Here is a 22,460-nt window from a genome sequence, read left to right on the forward strand (position 1 = left end):
TCTCCCCCCATACATTTTACTGTTGCTAATGTTTGGGGGAGAATGTTTGGGGGTTATTTTCAATATTGTCGTGATTTCCCATCTGCCTGGCTGCCAGTGGCTTTGCAAATGCAGGCTAGAAAATCTCTAGAAAATCTCTAGCAATGACACTACACTAGTTGTTCTCAAACTGTGCTCAGCGGAGCACTTAGGACTCCATGAAGCACAGTCCGAGGCTCCACGCTTCCCTCCTCCTCCCTCCCAAGCACACAGCAAAGGAGGAGGCACAAGTCAGCTGGTTGCTACTGCTGAATAATAATAATAATAATAATAATAATAATAATAATAATAATAATAATAATAATAATAATACAATAACAACAACAAAGGCTGGGTGGCCATTTATTGGAGTTGCTTTGATTGTGTTTTTACTGCATGACAAAAAGGTTGGACTGAATGATCCCTGGGATCTTCCACTGAAATACTATTATATTTATTTTGGTTAAAATTGTTCTTCCTTTTAAATATTGTATTGTCTTTCTTTCTTTCTTTCTTTCTTTCTTTCTCTTCTGCACTATAAATGAGATATGCATAATGTGCATAGGAATTTGTTCTTTTTTTCAGTTAGTTCACAGAAACACTCTCAATTCATCTGCCACTTTTTTTCGTGTCAGGAGCAACTGGAGTTGCTTCTGGAGTGAGAGAATTGGCCATCTGCAAGGACGTTGCCCAGGAGACACCTGGATGTTTTGATGTTTTACCATCCTTGTGGGAGGCTTCTCTCATGTCCCCGCATGGAGCTGGAGCTGATAGAGGGAGCTCACCCACGCTCTCCCCGGGTGGGATTCGAACCTGGCAGCTTTCAGGTCAGCAACCCAACCTTCAAGTCATGAGGCTTTTATCCCCTAGGCCATCGGAGGCTCCACTAGCCTGGCCTGTCTGTCAAATTTTAAAATACGTGTCAAAAGGTTTGCCCATGCCTGAGATAGATAGGTAGATAGGTAGATAGGTAGATAGGTAGATAGATTATAGATAGATACACACACACACACACACACACACACAGAGGAAACTCTGGCAACTGACCTCATCACATTGAGAAATTTCCCCCTGATAAGACACTTCAGCTTCCTTTCAAGCATGGAGAGGCAAGGAGCCCATCACATGTTCCAAGTTTGAAAAGAGGTGGAAATGTCCTGAGAGGAGGGAACTCTGAACATGGGCCAGCAATCGTGTTCAAAGCTTTTACCTCTTATTACGCTTTACTCTCATGGTTCTAACTGAAAAACAGGTGGGGTTGGAACCATCGAAGTTTCTCATCCTGTTTCATTGCCCAAATGTCAGCAGTCATTTGTATCCTATGGGGTTTGGTGCAGAACAATATTATCCCATGGAAACAAATGATTTTAACCTGGAACACTGTCTCTTGTATAATATGTGTGTCAGCTCACCACAGCCGCTCCTGAATGAACACATGAGACTCTCTGTGTTATCACCAGAAACTTTTACTGTAGGAAACATGAACATCAAAAAAGCCAAGAATGGGAGGCTCCGGCCAACCATCCTTTATATACCCTCCCCCTCATTTGAAAAGTCTCTTCCCGCTCAGCAAAACCCCGCGCAAATTCCCCGCCAAGTCCAGCAGCCGTTTCTTCTCCGAGTCCTGAGCCGCAGGTGTCTTATCAATGTCAGTGACCCTGAAACTCAGAGCCACATCCAGGCTCTAGTAGCAGGGTCCTGACATGGCGTCCTCCTCCCCTTCGTCCTGGAAGGAAAAGATTAAACACAACTATTGTTCTCCGCTGTCCAGAGTTCCTTTATACTTTTTTAACAGGCTGCAATGGAATACCGGGTGTACCTTTCCTAGGTCCTTGGGTAGCCTCAGCTCATAGGTCACTTCGTTTATTCTTTTTGCTACCCTGAACGGCCCTATATAGCGTGGAGCCAATTTTTTAGATGGGAACCCCAATTTCAGGTTTTTTGTGCTCAGCCAAACCAGATCCCCTTCGCCCAATTTGTCCCCCTCTCGGCGCCTACGATCGGCAAAGAGCTTGTACTTCTTTTGTGTTTCCCGCAATGCCTCCACCACGGTCTGCCACCCTTGCTTAATTTTGGCCGGCCATTCCTTGTCGGTCTGGCCCTCTCCTTCCTTCCACTCGGGTAGCCTGGGGAAAGGTGCCACCTCCTGTCCGTATACTATTTCGAATGGGGCACGACCTGTGGCCGAAGGTACGGCCCCGTTAAAAGCCATCTCAGCAAACGGTAGAAGGTCCGCCCAATCATCCTGTCTATAATTGGTGTACATCCTCAAGAATTGGCACAGTGTTTGTTGGGTGCGTTCGACTCCCCCGTTGGTTGCGGGATGAAAAGCCGAGCTCAGGTTCCTTTCTGCTCCTAACAGCTGTAAGAATTTTCCCCAAAATTTTGCAGTAAATTGGACTCCCCGGTCGCTAATTATTTTGTCGGGACACCCATGTAGGCGATATACATGCTTCACATACAAATCAGCAAGTTTTTCAGCTGAGGGGAGTTTCGGCAGGGCCACAAAGTGTGCCTGTTTTGAGAATAGGTCCAATATTGTCCAAATGTATCTGTGGCCTCTGCTGGGGGGTAGTTCGCCTACAAAATCCATGGCCACGCATTCCCATGGCCTCATGGGCTCCACCACCTTCTGCAATAGCCCCTGGGGCTTCCCCGGTGGTGTTTTTCCCTCTGCACATAATTCACACTGCGTGACGTACCCCCTGGCGTCTTTCCTCATTCCGGGCCACCAGCATTGTTTTGCCAACAGTTTAATAGTCCTGGTGGGGCCTAGATGACCCGCACCCTTGTTATCGTGGCACTTCCTTAACATTTCTCGTCTTAAACATTCAGGAATATACAATTTCTTATTTACAAACACCAAATCCCCACACAATTCTCCCTTTTCCTTGTTAGTTTGTAACCATTTGTCCATTCCATACGCTCGCTTCAACTCTTCCTCCCATATTTCTCCTCCCCCCGTGGAAATGGCAGTACGTTTGTTTTCTTTGGCCGCTTGTGCTCGAGTTAGTACTGCCAGGCCCCACTGCTTATCTAGGAACAGGCTCCCTTCAGATTCCTGAATTCCTCCCCCGTGCTGAGGCATCCGAGAGAGAGCGTCAGCGAGTATGTTATGTTTCCCCTGGAAGAATCTGAGTCTGAAATCAAAACGGCTGAAATATTGGGCCCATCTAATTTGCTTCGCTGATAGTTTACGAGGGGATCTTAGATACTGTAAATTTCTATGATCAGTCCACACCTCAAACGGTGTTCCACTTCCTTCCAGAAAGTGTCTCCAGCACTCTAGTGCTTTTAGAATCGCTAAGGCTTCTCTCTCCCAAATCGGCCAGTTTTTTTCTGTATCGCTAAACTTTTTTGACAGATAGCCACATGGCTTCAGGTTCCCCCCCTCGTCTTTCTGCAGCAGAACTGCCCCATATGCCCGGTCTGACGCATCGCAATGTAGTACAAAGGCCTTAGACATATCAGGGTGCTGTAGGACAGGTTCCTCAGTAAAACGCTTTTTTAGGGCTTCGAAAGCTTCCTGGCATTCTATTGTCCATGTCAGTTTGGCCCCTGGGGCCTTCACTTTGGCTGTTTCTCCCCTGCCTTTAGTTTTTAACAAATCCGTTAATGGCAAAGTGAGGCGCGCAAAGTCCTTGATAAATGTTCTATAGAAGTTTGCGAACCCTAGGAAGGATTGCAGCTGCTTCCGTGTTTTGGGGGCTTCCCACCCCCTCACGTCTTCCACCTTCGCAGGGTCCATCGCCACTCCCTGGGAGGAAATCCTATACCCCAGAAAGTCTATCTGGTCTTTATTGAACTCGCACTTGGCAAGCTTCGCATACAGTTTCGCTTCCCTCAACTTTTGTAGGACTTCCCTGACTAGTTCTACGTGTTGTTCCTTAGTTCGAGACATTATCAATATGTCATCTAAAAAAATAAAGACTCCCTTGTACAACAATGGATGCAATACTTCGTTGATTAATTGCATGAACGCGGCCCCTCCCCCGCACAAACCGAAGGGGAGCACACGATAATTGAATAATCCGAATGCGCAGGAGAAGGCCGTCTTCCACCTGTCCTCTGGTTTGATCTGCAATTTATGGTAGGCCTCAATTAAGTCCAATTTAGTGAATATCTGTCCTTCCGATAACTGGGCGATCAAGTCCTTCACTAAGGGTAGGGGGTATTTATTTACAGTACTGATTGCATTTAGGCCCCTGTAGTCAATGCAGAGCCTCAGCGTTTGGTCCTTTTTCCGCCTGAACAACACAGGCGCCCCTAGAGGGGAATTTGAAGGCTCTATGAAACCCCTCGCTAGGTTTTTATCAATGTATTTTCTCAGTTCCTCCTTTTCCCTAGCTGACATCGGGTATATTTTTGCCTTGGGAAGCTCTGCTCCTGGGACTAGCTCTATTTTCACTTCAACTCTCCGCTTCGGTGGGAAATTGTCTGCTTCCTTCTCATCAAACACGTCCACAAAATCCCGATACTCTGGGGGTAATTTATCTGCCAGTTCTGCTATTCTGACAGAGTCTTCCTCCCCCCTTTTCCCTGGCTCCCTCTCAACTTCCTGGCTCCCTTCTTCCAAATTCATCCTGAAGATCATGCTCTTATCCTCCCAGTTGATTTGCGGGTTGGCCTGCCCCAGCCACGGCATGCCTAGTATAACATTATAGCTGGCTATTTGTGATATCACAAATGACACCTTTCCTTCCCAACTCCCTATCTTACACTTTACATCTTCGGCACTGTACTTAGCTAACGATCCCGATGCTGTGGATCCGTCCAACTGCGAAAAAGCTATTGGGGATTCTAGGTTCGTTCTTTCGCATCCCAATCCCTCGGCTAATTCAGGGGAGATGATGTTCCTGGAACATCCACAATCCACAAATGCTTTGCAGGTTGCTTGTTTGCTGCCATTTTCAAGCTGAATGGGGACCACTATCATAGCTTTGTCCTGACTTACCAACCCCCCCGAGTGGTGCCTCATCGGTGGTTCTTCCTCGGCGCGTTTTCCTGCCACGGCTCTGGGTTTGGGCTGGCCTCCGCCTTCCCCTTTTCTCTGCCAGCACTCGGCAGCCCTGTGGCCCAACCGGCCGCACACGAAGCAGCCACTCCTGCTGGCGCTCACGTTCCCTGTCGGCTCCGTTCTCCTCCCGGCTGGGGTTGATCCCTCCTTCCGGCTCCCCTCTTTCATCTGCGGCCGCTGCTGTAGCCCTCCTCGGTGCCTCCTCGCCTGGGCCAGCGATGTCTCGACGCGCCCCGCCAGCTGAATCCATCCGCGCAGTGTGTCAGGCTCATCACGATGCACCGCCCAGGAGAGGATCTCCCGCCTGAGACCCTCTTTGAAGAGTTCTATCTTTGTTACTGCAGACCATTCCGGCACCTTTTCGGCGAGGCATTGGAACTCCTCCGCATACTCAGATACCGACCTCTGCCCCTGGGAGACGGTCTTCAACTTCTCCCTCGCCCGGATCTGCTCCAGTGGATCTCGGAAACGGGTCTCCAGGGCCCCCATAAAGCGTCGGAGTGACCCCAGACATGAGTCGCGCCGCGCGTGCAGCTGAACGTACCAGCTGGCCGCTCCCCTCTTCAACACTGCACCAATGGCCCGTATCCGGCTGGATTCCGTTCTAAAAGTGTGAGCATTGTCCTCCATATAGCCCCTCACCGTGGTCAGGAAAAAATCCAGTTCAGAGGACTCTCCCCCAAACTCGATCCTTAGTTCCTCTCGTCTCGGTAGGGGTCCCTGTGGTGGCAATCCCCAATTCTCCGCCCGTCGCAAGCCCCCTTGCGGACCAGTGGGCCCCGCTGCTGCTTCTCTTGGCCCTGTGCCACGCCCGGCATTCGCCAGGGGCACCAGGGTCTCAGCTGGGAGCGTAGCTGGGATTCTCGGAGGTTTTTCCCCTTCGTCGTCACTCTCCTCCACCCGCGTCAGGCTTATTTGGGTCTTGGGCCGGGCGCCGGGCTCCTTTCGCAAATCCCTTCCCTTCGGTGCTGGGAGGTCTGCAAAGCCCTGGCTGCTTCCCACGCTCACGTCCCACATCGAGCCAGCCCGAAGTTCCCTTCCTCTCTCTGGCTCCGCCAAAAACGCCAGGCGCTCCATCGCCCTCGACATCACTGCCAGGGTGGTCTCCATCGCCGACATTCTCTCCTCCAGAAACACCATCCTTTGTGGGCCTGGGGAAGGTGAACCTTCCTCTCCTCCGGTGCTGTCTCCCCGCACCACTCCACGCCTCTGGGTTACCCCATTTGGCTGGGCATAAGCGGTGGATGACGCCAGGGCCGCCAGCTGGTGGAACTCAGCGTCCGGCTCGGGAGTGGCCCTTTCCGACCTTCCTCCTCCTGCGCCCAAGAGCTCTTCATCCTCCACTTGCATGTTACACCTCACCGCTACAGCGGGATGGTGTCCGTATTCTTGGCTTAGTGTCAGCTCACCACAGCCGCTCCTGAATGAACACACGAGACTCTCTGTGTTATCACCAGAAACTTTTACTGTAGGAAACATGAACATCAAAAAAGCCAAGAATGGGAGGCTCCGGCCAACCATCCTTTATATACCCTCCCCCTCATTTGAAAAGTCTCTTCCCGCTCAGCAAAACCCCGCGCAAATTCCCCGCCAAGTCCAGCAGCCGTTTCTTCTCCGAGTCCTGAGCCGCAGGTGTCTTATCAATGTCAGTGACCCTGAAACTCAGAGCCACATCCAGGCTCTAGTAGCAGGGTCCTGACAGTTTGGTGCAAAAAATATTATCCCATGGAAAAAAAAACAGTTTTAACCTGGAGCACTGTGGGTTTGGGGCAGAACAATTTTATCCCATGGAAAGAAATGGTTTTAAACTGATACCAGTCTCCTTTAATGTAAGGGATTTGGGGCAGGGCAACTGATCTCTTGGCTTTCAGATATTGTTGTTTCTCCTGTTTTTTTTTTTTAAAGTAATCTGACAGTGTGATGAATTTATTTATTTATTTATTTATTTGCAGTATTTATATTCCACCCTTCTCACCCCAAAGGGAACTCAGGGCGGATCACATTACACATATAAGGCAAACATTCAATGCCTTTAACATAGAACAAAGACAAGACAAACATAGGCTCTGAGCTGGCCTCGAACTCATGACCTCTTGGTCAGAGTGATTTGTTGCAGCTGGCTGCAGCTGGCTGGCTGCTCACCAGCCTGTGCCACAGCCCGGGCCTGTAAGATGAATATATTACCAGCTCTTAGGTTTCCATGTGTGAGTGTGATGGGGAGGAAGAACTCAAAATGAGACTGCTTATGATATAAGAGGGGTGATTCTCTATGCATAAAGGACAATCATCCATGCTTTCCCATCTCATTATGTTCAGGTTGTTAGAAAACAACTATTTCCTTCTGCTAATGTGATTCCCGAGTCACTGACTTGCTTGTGGGTGAAGCTAGAATCTACTGGCTCTATATAACTGCTTCCCCACGGCCCATCCATGCTACAGAAAGTGTGCAGAAAACTGGAATATAAAATTCTGGTTCTCTGTGCATTGCCTTCCCACACAGAGGGTCAAAACCACACCTTTTCATCAAGGGGGTGGCCAGACACCCACCCATGCCAAACTGGTGTCAGCCTGAGTGGACATGGCTATTGGCTCCCTATCATCCCTGGTCCCTGTTTCAGCATTAAAAAAAAAATCAAGGAAAGCCTTCTGAGGCTGGAGGCTTCTGTTTGCTTCAGGGCACAGCTGATGCAATGGATCTTTGGAGAGGGAAGCAGGGAGTCCATAGAGGTGGGATGGCTGTATGGACTGCCCCTGGCATCATACAGTGTGATCCCAAGAAGCAGTGCCCACAAATCCTGTACCTGAAAAGTTGTGTACCTTCCAGAAAGGTACGGATCCTTATAGGTATCGCTTTTACCCAGGATATATCTAGATTTCTAGGTTTATTTTGGGTTAGACCATATTGCCTTGAAGTGTTGTTTGAACGCCTCCAGATAATGCACCCCCAGTATTGAAGAAAGTGGTTTTGTCATGCAGATGATAGCATGAGAAATCCTGGGGCTGGTTTGATATTGGTGATTACACAAACCACAGATCACTGATGCACACTAAGAGCTTTCTTTTATATCCTTTACTGTTTGTTTGTTGTCTGATGGCCATAGTTTAAAGCTAGCTTCAGGCTCCATTAAATGGTCGGTGTAGATTGAGCTTCAAAAAGGGCTGTAATTGGAAACTAGGACCCTACAATTTGCAAAACTGAACTATTGTTAGCAACTGTATGTTTAACTTGGCAGAATGTAAGCCACTCTGAGTCCCCTCGGGGAGAAGGGCGGGGTATAAATGCATGTAATAAATAAATAAATAAAATTGTTTTAAAAATGTGATACACAGAAGCAATTTGCTTAAGCAACCATTTCAATATGTCTGATGTGTGTGCCAATCCTTAATTGGAAAGAACCAGATGTAGTACCTAACCATACAACTGGGATCTCACTTGAGACATTAAACAGTATTGCTACATTTAGCTATTTTTTCCACATTTATAGGCATTGCTTTATCAGTACAAATGGCAATTCTTTTCCTCCGCTTCTCTGTGGCCTTTGTGCTCAAACATGAATTTAGCTGTCACAACCCCCTGAAGTTTCCATAAACTATCTTCAATGGCTGAACTTATTCCTCACAAATCTTGAGTTTCCACAGGTCAAACAAACCCAAGCAACAGAGGTGACTGCTTTTCCAACCTTGTCTATGAAAAGTCACATATAGAAGGGGAAAGAGATTGGCAGGGGAAATTGAAAATTGCTAATGGGATGTTGGACAGTCAGATGTGGTGGCAGCACACAATATTTTCATGGTTTACTGTGAAAAGGGGGGAGTTGCTTTTAGTACAAAAGTATATACATTAAAAAGAATCATTTTGATATAAATCTGCTAAATTCTTAGGTTGAAGGACAGCAGGTTTAAAACCTACAACTTTTGGATGACAAGCTTCTGAGGATATGAATTTTCTTCTTATGAATCTAATAAAACTGTCACAGTATAGCAACTGAAGAACATCGAGGAGAGTTCAAGTCAATCCTCCAGAGGTTTCACTTCTAGGCAGAAATTCTGAATTTGAAGGCATATTGTAAAGTTCAACATGAAACCCTTTCTCACAATGTCAGCCCCATAAGTTTTATAGGATGCTCTGGAGCAAGATATTAGTGTTGTGTGCCCCACTATAGGAACATGGGGGGGGCTTCTCTCTAATGAACAATAAACTGACTTAAGATGGGCTTAAGAAGCCTGAAGGCAAGATTGAGAGACAGAGGATTTGGACATTATGCAAGTTGGTAGAAAACTCTGACCTATACAATAACCAAAAATATCACTTATGTAGACCTACAAAGTCACTAATGGGATGCTACATGATTGCCAGAATGCTATAAGACCTGTTACATATTCGACACTTTGCCAGCTGTGGTGCATAGTAGCAATCCATTACTAGATACAGATTCTAATTTCTGCAGATGTACATCCACTTTCAACAATGTATAATCTCCATTTTGGTGGTTATCGCAAAACATATAATCCCCTGCCAAAGTACACCTGTATTTATATGACTGGGAAATGAGTGGCTAATCCTTTGGATCTGAGCCATGGTCCCCTTTTCGAGTGTGTATGTTTTGGAGGGAACAAGCTAATCTTCTCCTGGAAAATAGAGACGGAAAAGTTACCCAACTCTTCTCCGTGTTTTAGAATGTCCACATTGATTCCCCATATGTATGCACTAGGCTTGGGCTGGTAGGGAGGAGAGCTTCCAAATTCAGTCCTAGTTACTACCTTAAGAAGCACAAGAATTGTGGGATTCTTGGTCTTAATCTAAATGCTATTCTTACATACAGTAGATCCACTGAATCTAAAAATTCTGGCAAATCAAGATTTATAACATTACATTTTTTTGATAGGTTTATCTGGTTAGGACTAATGATAAAGGTCAGATTATTAATGTTTATCTTATAGGCAGTTATGCAATAGCTTCATTATGTGTCAACATTTCTCAATATGTTCTTGGATTATGGGATCAGGATTCCTCACAATATTATCATAGTATTACACTGCACGTTTGGTTTTAAAAAACAAATGTCATGAGTGAAGAGTTGTAGTTTTCATTTTTCTGATACTCCCTATGATGCCTTCTCTAACACAATCCTTATGCTGAAGTCACCAAGGTGTCAGATTTCTACAGGTGAGCAGAGACTTGAGCACTCTGCATCTCAGAGTGATGATATAAATAATATATTCTTGACAAAAGTGGTTGTTTCAAATGTCTCACAGTGGAACATCACACTATTTTCAGTGCCAACTGCTGAAGGATTTTTCATCCTGACAGTGAAAGGACCAGTGCTTGTTCTATTTGTTTTTTGGGGTTTTTTTGGAGGGGTGTGGAAGGGAGCTGTCTGTGGCATTTCTTGGAAGGTTAGAGAAGAGCCATAAAATACATTTTCTTGTCAACAAAAATGCTTTTCTGCAAATGCTAGGCTTTTTCAAAAAAAAAATCTGTACTTTGCACAAAAATAATAATTTAATAATAACAATAAAAATAATAATAAAAACTTTGTTTATATACCACCCTATCTCCAAGAAGGGACTCAGGGCAGTTTACAACAGTAATACACAGCATACAATACATAATACATACAGTACATAACAATATAAAAACAGATTATTACACAAAATAAAATATTACACTACAAATAGCAATCAATAATAGTAATAATAATAATAATGATGATAATGATAATAATTTTATTTTTATATCCTGCCTCCATCTCCCCGTGGGGACTTGGGGTGGCTTACAAATGTAGAACTAAAGTACAATAACATCAGGAACCGAACAACAACACAAATGAAAATGAAAATAATTTAAATAATCACAAGAGGTTCCAGTCGGCGGGGGGGGGGGGGCATAATCCCATAGGTTTGAACAAAAATATTTTTAAGATTTTTGTGAGGAGATGATTCCAAACTCTGAAAAATGTGTAAGAATTCTCATAATCTTTCCCAGTGGGAATAATGCTTTTTTATTTACATTTATAGAACTAAAATAATCATAGTTTATCTCAGAATAATGGAAGACCTATAATATTAGAGAGAAACCAGGGTAAAGGAAATGTGAGAAAACAAACATATATATATATCTTTCCTATTCTATCTCTTTTTATCTATATCCATAAGAAAAGTGAAAACCCATATGTGTGTATGTGGCACGGGTGTCCGCTCACACAGACAGCCTCTGGCCTCCACAAACAGGCTATACTTCCCAGTGGTGAGGAGCCAGCAAGTCACTCCCTTCCACTGACATTGCGGTTACAGTGAGCTCCATGAACATGTATCCCAACCCCTTCCAATGCCCTCCTCAAACGCTACGGCCCATCACCCAAGGAATGCTTTCATTTGGGGACCATTTCATCCTAGATTTTGCATTTTCCTCCACCACAGGCAGGCATCCCAGGGTTCTCTATTGGTGTGGAATTTGCATGACCCTGCCTACTGCCCTTCCCTTTCAATTCTGTGTGCATAACAAACACAGCAGAACTGAACAGCAACTACACCTAGTGGAGGAGGTTGGGGAAATGACTCCACATGGTAGAAGTTGTAGTTCACCCTGCATCAAGTCAGAGCACTGTGACTCCTACTGGGGAATTGAGAAGAGTTGTCATTCACCTACACCCAGAACTCTATGAACCCAAGCAATGATGGGTCTGGACCAAACTTGTGATGCATACCTGATATGCCCAGATTTGAATACTGGTGGGTTTTGAGGGGAATTGGCCTGGACATTTGGGAGTAGTAGGTACTGGGATTTATAGTTCACCTGCAATTGAACCTCACCGATGATGGACCAGGACCAAATTTGGCATACAGAGTCCCCATAACCAATAGAACATATTGGACAAGTTTGGGGAAAAGGGACTTATAGTTCACCTACATCCAGAGAAACAGTGACCCCCACCGACAATGGACCAGGATCAAACTTTGCACTGAGAAGCCTCATGACCAACTGAACATACTACAGGGGTTTGTGGGAATGGGCCTTGATTTTGGGAGTTGTAGTTCACCTGTATCCAAAGACCACTGAACCCAGCCAATGGCGGATCTGGACCACACTTGGCACACAGTCTCAACATAGCCTACTGTGGATACTGACAGATCTTTCAGGACAATTGCCCTGGAAATCTGGGAGTTGTAGTAGTTCACCCCCATCCAGAGTACACTGCAGCCAGGCAATGACCAGCCAAAGACAGATCTGGACCACACTTGGTACACAGACCCAAAATGACCAACTTTGAATATGGGCAGGGTTTCGGAAGGATTGCCTTATGATTCTTGGAATTGTAGTTCACTCACTCCAAACAGAATACGTAACATTCAAAGACAAACAATGCCTTTTTCAAATAACCTGGGCACCGCTGGGTCCCCAAGCTAGTTCCAAATAAAAATGAATTTTAAAAAAGAGAAATAGTTGCAAAGTTGAGGAAGAGCAGCCTAGATGAATTAGTAGGGATTTTCCCCCCAATATCCATACCATCCTATGTATAGATATAGTGCCAACAAACTACCAACCTAGAAACAGAGAAAGATCCGGGGCGGGGGGGGGGTAAATGTTAAATTCTGAAATAAGCATAGTGTTACATTTTTATTTCAGAGATGTCAGAAACATGTTAAAATAATTCAGTATCAGCTAACAATAATGAAGGTAAGTACCAGCTGGAGAACACCATTCCACATGACAAGAGAAAACAAATCTATTTATCTCTGTTGCTGTTTTGGGGAGGTGCTGTGCAGAGTGTCTCATTTAGCTGAATTCTTTAACACTTCAAACAGTTGTATCTTACCACCACTTCTATTCAAGATAAATGCTTTGTGGCATATAGTTTTATGCCTTAAATAAAACAGTTAAGCTTGCTCATACCTTGGAACAATTGCAGAAATGCTGACAGAAGGGGAAAATAAAGCAGTTACACTCCATTTTTACATTATGTAAAATGGAGAATATGAATGTGTGAGTAGAGCTCATGATATGTAGCCAAGCAATCAGTCATTCATTTTTAGTAGCTTCTCCCTCTGGGTCATAGCATTGTTTTCTAAATGGATATCAGCCCTAGGACATGGACTAAAATCTGACGTAAGCAAGAAATCAGGAGTAATGGTGACAAAGTCAATAGTCAGGATCAAAGAGCAAATCAATACTGAGAACAAAAGAGGAGCAAGCAGATTAAAAGTAAGGAGAATATCTAGGATCTTAGAGAAAGAAAGAAAATAAGGACATTAGAGTAAGGCAGAGGACAGTCCTGAAGTCTTAGGTCAAGGAGTAAGTCCAATCCAATGAGTAAACCAGAAGTCGTGTTTGCAATTGGGACATAGGAGCAATTCAAGCTCAAATCAGATAGCAAAAGTTCCAAAGGTTAAATGGAAATATACCTACATACAGGAAAGCAGAACACTTTGTTACTCAAAGAGGACCTAGATGAAACAGGAATCCCACATTCACATCTTACTATCTAGAAAGATTCAACAAAACAGCGAGCCAGAAAAAATTAAAACTCATAAAAAGTAATTGAATTAATATAGAGAGCTATAATGCAATAAATAAAGGGGAAAATAGTACTTAACAATATGGAAAATATTGGAAAACAGTAAAAGCATAACATTAAATGTAGTATTATTAATCAAAAGGAGAATAAGTAAGGAAGTTATTTATTTATTTCTTGTATCAGAAGTGAACCGAGGGTACAAGTTGTAATGGATTTGCAAACATAGAGATTTTTTAAGAAAGAAAAAAACTTGGCATTAATACTAAATGTTTTTTGCCCAGTAGCTGACCACTTGGAGTGCCTCTGCTGTTGCTATTAGAAGGTCCTCCATTGTGCATGTAGCAGGGCTCAGAATGCATTGCGTTAGGTGGCCTGTGGTTTGCTCTTCTCCACAGTCACATGTTGCGGACTCCACTTTGTAGCCCCATTTCTTAAGATTGGCTTTGCATCTGTGGTGCCAGAGCGCAGTCTGTTCAGCGCCTTCCAAGTTGCCCAGTCTTTTGTATACCCAGGGGGGAGTCTCTCATCCAGCGTCTCATCCAGTGCCACTTTTGGACTCTCACTTGCTGAGGTGTTCCTGCAAGTATCTCTGTAGATCTTAGAAAGCTATTTCTTGATTTAAGGTGTTGCCGTGCTGGTAGATATCTGAACAGAGGATGGCCCAGAGATGTCAATGCTTTGGTCCTTTCATTGTTGGCTGCTACTTCCCGGTGATGTCAGGTGGTGCAATGCCGGCTAAGCAGTATAATTTCTCCAGTGGTGTAGGACGTAGACATCCTGAGATAATGCGGCATGTCTCATTAAGGGCCACATCCACTGTTTTAACGTGGTGAGATGTATTCCACACTAGGCGTGCGTATTCAGCTGCAGAGTAGCAAAGCGCAAGGGCAGATGTCTTCACTGTGTCAGGTTGTGATCCCCAGGTTGTGCCACTCAGCTTTTGTACGATGTTATTTCTAGAGCCCACATTTTGCTTGATAGTAAAGCAGTGCTTCTTGTAAGTCAGAGCATGGTCCAGGGTAACTCACAAGTATTTTGATGTGCTCCAATGCTCCAGTGAGATTCCTTCCCAGGTAATCCTCAGAACTCAAGATGCTTGTCTGTTCTTAAGTTGGAAAGCACACATCTGTGTTTTAGATGGATTAGGGATCAGCTGGTTTTCCCTGTAATAGGCAGTAAGAGCACCTAAAGCTTCAGAGAGCTTCTGCTCAACCATTTCAAAGCTCCCTGCTTGGGCGTTGAGTAAGGAAGTAACAATAAACATGTGTGCATGATTTAAAAATGTTCTGACCATGGTCTGGTGGCTCACCACACAGAGTGACCACACACACACACACACACACATACACACACACACACACAGTACATACTTTATTCCAGTTGGAACTCTGACAATTCTAAAATGAGTGATTTGCAATGGACCCTGTATCCCGTATGCATGGGGGTATTGGGATAACGATACAAAAGGTTTGCTAGGGTAGATCCTCTCTCACTCAGACTCACCCCCCCCCCCCCCCCGAATCAAAATCCCAGCCTCCGCCCCGAAAAAAAATCCCAGCCCCCCCCCCCCCCAATCAAAATTCTGGCTACGGGCCTGCAAAAAGCTGTTTAAAAAAAATTCCTGACCAATTTAAGGAAATTATGAGTGGTGTCACTCTGATTAAAGGCGCATTAGAACATGCACACAGATTTCCTGCCAATAAAAGCAGGAAAACCAAATTCTGGATTAAGAGGACTGCAGAGATTTCTGCTACTCTTGCTTCTGTAGAAAATCTTTCTGGAATCTTTTGAAGACTTCTGGAATCTCTTTGGAATGCACAAGCTTTCATTCTTCCCACATCTTGAATCTGTGGGAGTCTCCTTCTTGAATCTCTCCTCATCTCTTCTCTTGGGTCCTTGGGAACTTCTTGAATATCTGCAAAATATTCACCTTTACTTTGCCCATTTCTAGTTTGAAAAAAGGGAACACCTCTTGGTGGGGTGAAACATGATCTTAATGTTGTCCCATGGGGGTTCAAAAGAAAAGGCACAATTTGCTTGAAGTGATGTGTGCAGGGATTTGGGAAATATCTGTCTGCTAAGGGCAGGTATGAATGCAACCTATGTTTGTCACCATCCGATAATGTCACCCCTTTACTCCTAAGTGCTCTCTGATGGAAATTAAGGAAGTTTCCACATGGAACAAAGCCAATCAAGTATAGACAGATACGGGGATATCAGTTTAAGTCCCTAAAAATTCCAAATAGATCTCTTATTTATTAGGAGTAAACTGTTGGATTTTGGTTGTGTGTATATGAAATGTAAATCAAGTGTTTCTGCTGTTTTGAAAGTGTGTGTTTCAGCAATGAAACAGTTAACAGCAGACCAGTTTGATTGACAGCGTGCTGTGACCTATGAGACATGATTTCCAGCCTTGGAGGTTGGAATTTCCTTCGGACTAAGGAATGTGTATCTTATCTCTTGTTGTACAGTGAGAGACAAGCCGAGCCGGAGAATGCCGGCTTCGAGCAATGGATTTTGCTGCTTTGTAAATATCTTTGTAAATATTAAATAGATGTTTGAACTTCAGACTGCAGATGTCTTTGAGTCTGACACTGGATGAATTGGTGAGGGCAGAAGTTCACCAATTCATCAGGGTGCTGGTCCGAAGTTGTTGATCAATGGTGTTTGAAGAAACCCACCAACACACACCCTGACCCCTGGCTCTGCATCATGACATAAACAAAGTGTTAATGCACTGATTACACTCTTAAATGCAACAATGAGATAATTAATTTTCAAGTCATCAGGAGGGAGGGGATTTCGTAGGAACATTTATTTACAACATTTATACCCCGCCCTTCTCACCCGAGGGGACATTCCATTTTGCAATTTAAAAATGAGCCTTGTCTTCTTCCATGATGACCAGGGATCCAATGAAAGATCTCTCCTTACTGGCCTCTTGTTCAGAATATGGCAGGCAGCACTTTTCTGCCTAAAGATTAGCTTTCAGGTCATATTTATCTAACATAGCATGTAACAACACATACACATTTACAAGAACAACAGAAAGAACATAAAACATTTTTAAAAAAATGAAGCATAAATCAGTAGTAAATTTATTCCTTGATGTAAATGTTTTAGAAAGTTAGGCCTTATGAAATGTGGATTTCAATCCTTGTACATTCAACTATGTTTGTGGGACGGCATTATATTTTGACAATTTCCTCCTCTTTTATTTAGCAGCCTAAATATCAGGCAGCTCCAACACAATCCCTTCACTTCTTAACTTTCTAGTTGAGGTTGACACATACAGTAAGACCTCAACTTTTGTGAGGGTTAGAGACATAGGACCCTCATCAAAATGAAGAAAAAAAACATTTTAAAAACCCACTTGTTTTTCAACATGAAAGAACATATCTTTACAAATCTTCTGGGGCAACTCTGTATTCAACTTCCAGTAAGAATTAAATAGCATCAGCATGGTGAGCCCAGAGATTCCTAGGGAGAACATATACATTGTATTTGTGAATAATCAAATCTGAGAAAGTTAAACCTAAAAATGTGGAAAGTCAACTCTATTGTCATCCTTCCTATGACAAAGTTGTATGTTCTTTTTTCCTCATCTTCCTGAGAATGGCACAATGTACAGATTGAATTCCCAGCAGTAGAAATTGGCAAAGGCAACTGAGAAAGAAGTGCTACTTATGCAGCTAGTTCATGTAAATATAATTTGATTGCACCAGTCATGCTCATTTGGTAGGAACAAAGTGAGTTTTTTTTCAAGCTTGTTTGTGGGAATAAGCAAAAAGATCTCAGTGGCTACTCCCAAATTTTAGAATTGTCAGCTTAGGGAGAATAAAATGGCTCCCTCCTTGATTTTCTTTTGCTGGCAATAGAAACATTTTTATTCCATCAATTATTTAGAAATTGATTGGGATGTGCTTTTACTGAGTGCTGTGCTGTTTTGTTGGCTTGTATAAAGTATTTTAATGCGTTGCAATGGTTTTAACTTTACCAATTAACTTTAAAAATAGAGTTAAACACATAGGTCCATCATGGTTGCAAAGAATGAAAAAATGCCTTTCATGTAAAAATAAACAGTACTGACATCCTCCTTCCCCCACTGATCCCAAGATATTTAGCTGTCATTATCATCATAGGCTATTCCTCATGGCTGAGTATAATTGCCTTCCAAGTGTAGGGTCTTGGTGCTGGGTTCATAGATTGTAGAGACCTATTTTGGATCTGTATGTTCTTTCACAGTGAGGACATCAATTTCCAGATGGAAGGTGGTCCTGACAAGGGTTGGCTTAATGCAACTTCCTTTTGATAGGTTTCTTCCTTTCACCCTCCATTCGTGCCTCTTCAAATTCCACAGCACTGTTGGTAACAGGAGACCTTCAATTTGAACGCTCGAAGGGCAGGGATTCTCAGTTCTCGGAGTCTACAACACAGTTTTTAAAGCTGGCTTTAATCTTTAGATTTATTTTTCTGTCCACCAACATTCTGTTTTCCATTCTTGAGTTGGGAATATAGTAACCGCTTTGGGAGACAGTGATTGGGCATTTGGGCAACATGGCCAGACCAACAAAGTTGATGGCGGAGGATCATCACTTCAATGCTGGTGGTCTTTGCTACTTCCAAAATGCTGACATTTGTCTACCTGTCTTCCAAAGAGATTTTCAGGATTTGTCTTTAAAGAGGTTGATCCTCTTTAAAGATTTCAGCAGGGACCCCATGAGACCTGCTGTCTTTGTTATTTTTTAATTGGTCGATGGCTTTGCTGACTTCCTCCAAACTAGACAGTACTGCAAGCTCATCCCTGGTTTGTGGGATTTGCAAGAGAACCACTTTGGCCATGTTGGAGATGCAGTTCAGGAGCTCTTTCCAATGTAGTACAATTGATTTTTTTATCCTTCAGGAGCATGGTTCCATCTGATGAATGTAGAAGTTGTATGCCATGATTTGTTGGGCCATTGAAGAACTTTGTGGCTTTAAAGAATCACCATACATCATGGACATTACAAAATGTTGGATTTCTTGAGCCTTTTTTGTCCACCAGATGTTTTTGAGTTCTCTGGTCCTTCTAGATTTCACAGTCATGCTCCCATCACCACTCGCTGATTGCCATGGAACTTTTCTTGGTTTTGTTTTATTATTTTTTTTGGAGGATGCCTGTGCCTGAATTTGGTTTATGTGTGGAGGTAAGTGCACAACAGATCGACACACAGTCTTCACAGAATGAAGTTACCATCCAGTGGCATGAATTAACCCAAAGACCGGCTTCACATCCATTGCAGCCTTCTTCTGCCTTCATAGCCATTATAACATGGACTATTTTCTCATCCGTCTGATCCGCCATGGAGGACTTCAGATTGTGCCTGGTTTGGTTCCTCTCCTGTGGCCCTGCCACCCAGGGAAAACTTCCTAGGAGCACTTTATTTATTTATTTATTTACAGTATTTATATTCTGCCCTTCTCATCCCGAAGAGGACTCAGGGTGGATCACAATGTATACATACAAGGTAAACATTAAATGCCATATGAACATAGAGACAGAGACAGAGGCAATTTAACCTTCTTCAACTTCCAGCTTCCAGCTTCCTGAGGGTATGCTCGATTCCGGCCACAGGGGGAGAAACTGCTTCATCATCCACTGTGACACCAACTTCCTCATTCCAAACGGCAGCTGGACGATTTCTATGGTGTCGTAAATTAGTTAAATTAGCCTCCCCACACATAAGTGGTACCTACATTTCCTACTTGATAGATGCAACTATCTTTCGGGTTGCTTTGGTCAACAATGAGCATGGTTATTTTTTATTTTAATGGTTGGGTGCTCACTCCGCCATGGGCTGGCCTTGAACTCATGACCTCTTGGTCATAGTGATTTATTGCAGCTGGCTACTAACCAGCCTGCACCACAGCCCAGCCCACATAACTCTGATGGCTTCACCCAAAGGTTAATTGGAACACACAACTCCCCATGACAAAGTGACAATATATTCTCTGTTTGAAACATATTGTGGTGAGTTTGGTGATTGGAATCATATATGGCTTAGGATGGGTAGGTGAAATGTTGGACCAAAAAGGCTACATCAGAAGTGCACTATTAGTTATTTCTATATATGAAAATAATAATAAAAAACTTGGCAAATAGCGATCTCATAGCAGTTAAGTGTTCCAAGGGTAGAAATAACTAAAGCATGGAAAATATTAGAAAATCTCTTGATACAGAAGTGGTTAAATAGCTATTTCAAAACAATTAACAAGTAGGAGTATCAAGAGGGAACATTAAAAAAGATATGCTTGTAAGTATTTGGAAACCTTTTATTGCTTATATTACTCAAGACAATACTGGATTTAAACCTCCATTGGATAAAGATAATTTTGGAAGAATGAATACAGAAGGTTATGATTAATACATAAATGACAATTCATATTATTTACTGTGATTAACAGGATAATATTTGTGACTTCATGATTTCAGGAGGGAAAAATGGAAGTGAGAGATAGGAGAGAAGAAAAATAAATTATAATAAAGAAAAAGAAACTTTACACTTAGTTCATGACTGTTTCTTATATAACTTTTATTTTATATTTTTATATAAATCGTTTAATAAAGTTTAAATTCTACTTTGAGTTCCATTGTTTGGGGAAAGTGAGATATAAATGAAGAAGAGGAAGAGGAGGAGGAGGAGGAGAAAAAAGAAGAAGAAGAAGAAGAAGAAGAAGAAGAAGAATTTAGCAAACTACACCTACTTGGACTTCTGGCACCGGAGCAAGAGGAACAGGTAGGAGGAATTCCATCTGCTATTCACCAACAGACTCTTTAACAGAAATTTAATCTTTCCTCTTCTCATGAAAGTATTTTCTGAGCTGTCTTACCTCCGTTATTCAGGATGAAGAAAACACCAAGCTGCTGATAAGAATTCCTTTTGGTAGTTGACTATGGGGCAAAAGAAGTGTCTGAGAGATGTGGAGGGTAACACTCCCCCAACAGCCCCTCCAATAGCCAATCAAAAGAGAATTGCTTACTTCTATACAAACCACTTTTCTGCTCTTGCCAAAAGCAATAACATGGAATGTGAGCTTGACAAATGAGCTACATGACCAGAGAGTGCTGTAAATAACTGATATGCCAAAAAAAAAAAAACCCCTCTAGTAGAAACATTGAACCAGTCATGCAAGCTACCAAACAGGCAGATGTGCTAAGCTACTTCAAAAAACACTTCAACTTATTGCTACTACATTAGAGCATTTCTACAAGGAACTTAAGGATCTTAATCATAAAGTGGACTCTATCATCACAGCACACAGGGAAGTTAGACAATAGAAGGATCAACAGTGATCTAGCCTTGGATATTCTGTGACTACACAAGATTGCAAACTCCTCAAACTTACCCATATATACTTGAGGATTAGCCGACCCGAGGAACGCCTGGTAGCATAGTGTGTTAAAGTGCTGAGCTGCTTAACTTGCAGACTGAAAGGTCCCAGGTTCGAATCTGGGCAGCGGAGTGAGCACTCACTGTTAGTTCCAGCTTCTGCCAACCTAGTAGTTTGAAAACATGCAAAAGTGAGTAGATCAATAGGTACTGCTCTGGTGTGAAGGTAACGGCGCTCCATGCAGTCATGCCGGCCACATGACCTTGGAGGTGTCTACAGACAACGCCGGCTCTTCGGCTTAGAAATGGAGATAAGCACCAACCCTCAGAGTCGGACACAAGTGGACTTATAATCAGGGGAAACCTTTACCTTTACCTAAGCCAACCCGAATATAAGCCAAAATACCTAATTTTACCACAAAAAACTGGGAAAACTTATTGATTCAAGTATAAGACAAGGGTGGGAAATGCAGCAGCTATTGGTAAATTTCAAAAATAAAAATAGATACCAATAAAATTACATTAATTGAGGCAACAGTAGGTTAAATGTTTTTTTGAATATTTACATACAACTGCAATTTAAGATAAGATTGTCCAACTCTGATTAAATCATTATTGTAACCTTCTTCAATGTAAATGTGTTTACAAATCGTTCCAATAATAATAGAGTAAATAATAAATGTAATAATAATAATAATAATAATAATAATAACTGTAAGAGCCGAAAAGCTAATCTTCACATGATGTGGATTGACTACAAAAAGGCCTTTGACTCACTCCCACACAGCTGGATCATCAAGTGCCTGGACGCCATCGGGATTAGTAAAAATGTTGGCACCTTCATTGAAAACATGATGGAGCATTGGAAAACTGAACTGTTTGTTGGAAATGAAAGCTATGGACTTGTCAACATCAGGAGAGGAATTTTCCAGGGAGACTCATTGTCCCCTCTGCTTTTCATTATTGCCGTGATCCCTCTGTCAACAATCTTACAAAAAACAAATCTCGGCTATCAAACATCTAAGAATTCTCACAAAATTTCGCATCTGATGTACATGGATGACCTGAAGCTGTATGGAAAAACAGAAACTGAAATCCAGTCTCTGACTAACACTGTCCAAATTTTTAGCACTGATATCAACATGGAGTTTGGCTTGGACAAATGTTCGACAGTGGCATTGAAGAAGGGAAAAATCATTGAAAGTGAGGGCATAAATATGCCTAATGGCCAAACAATAAAGTGTCACCAGCCAGAGGCCTATAAATATCTGGGCATATTACAGCTGGACAACATCAAGCATGAACATGTGAAGACTGTGGTCAGTAAAGAATACACACAAAGGGTCAGAAAAATTCTCAAAAGCAAGCTCAATGGAGGCAACACCATCAAGGCCATAAACACCTGGGCCATACCTGTCATAAGATATACTGCTGGCATCATAAACTGGACACAGATGGAACTGGACAATTTGGACAGAAAAACAAGAAAACTCATGACCATTCATCATTCACTGCACCCTCGCAGTGATGTTGACTGGC

The 22,460-nt window shown here is 42.9% G+C and overlaps 1 long non-coding RNA gene across 1 annotated transcript in view; it reads left to right on the plus strand.

Annotated features, from left to right (window-relative positions):
• Window positions 1-22,460, plus strand: part of LOC103279393 (uncharacterized) — a 60,940-nt gene that overhangs the window by 23,978 nt on the left and 14,502 nt on the right. The window lies entirely within an intron of this gene.

Source organism: Anolis carolinensis, chromosome 4 (assembly GCF_035594765.1).
Source record: "Anolis carolinensis isolate JA03-04 chromosome 4, rAnoCar3.1.pri, whole genome shotgun sequence".
Classification (NCBI taxonomy): domain Eukaryota; kingdom Metazoa; phylum Chordata; class Lepidosauria; order Squamata; family Dactyloidae; genus Anolis; species Anolis carolinensis.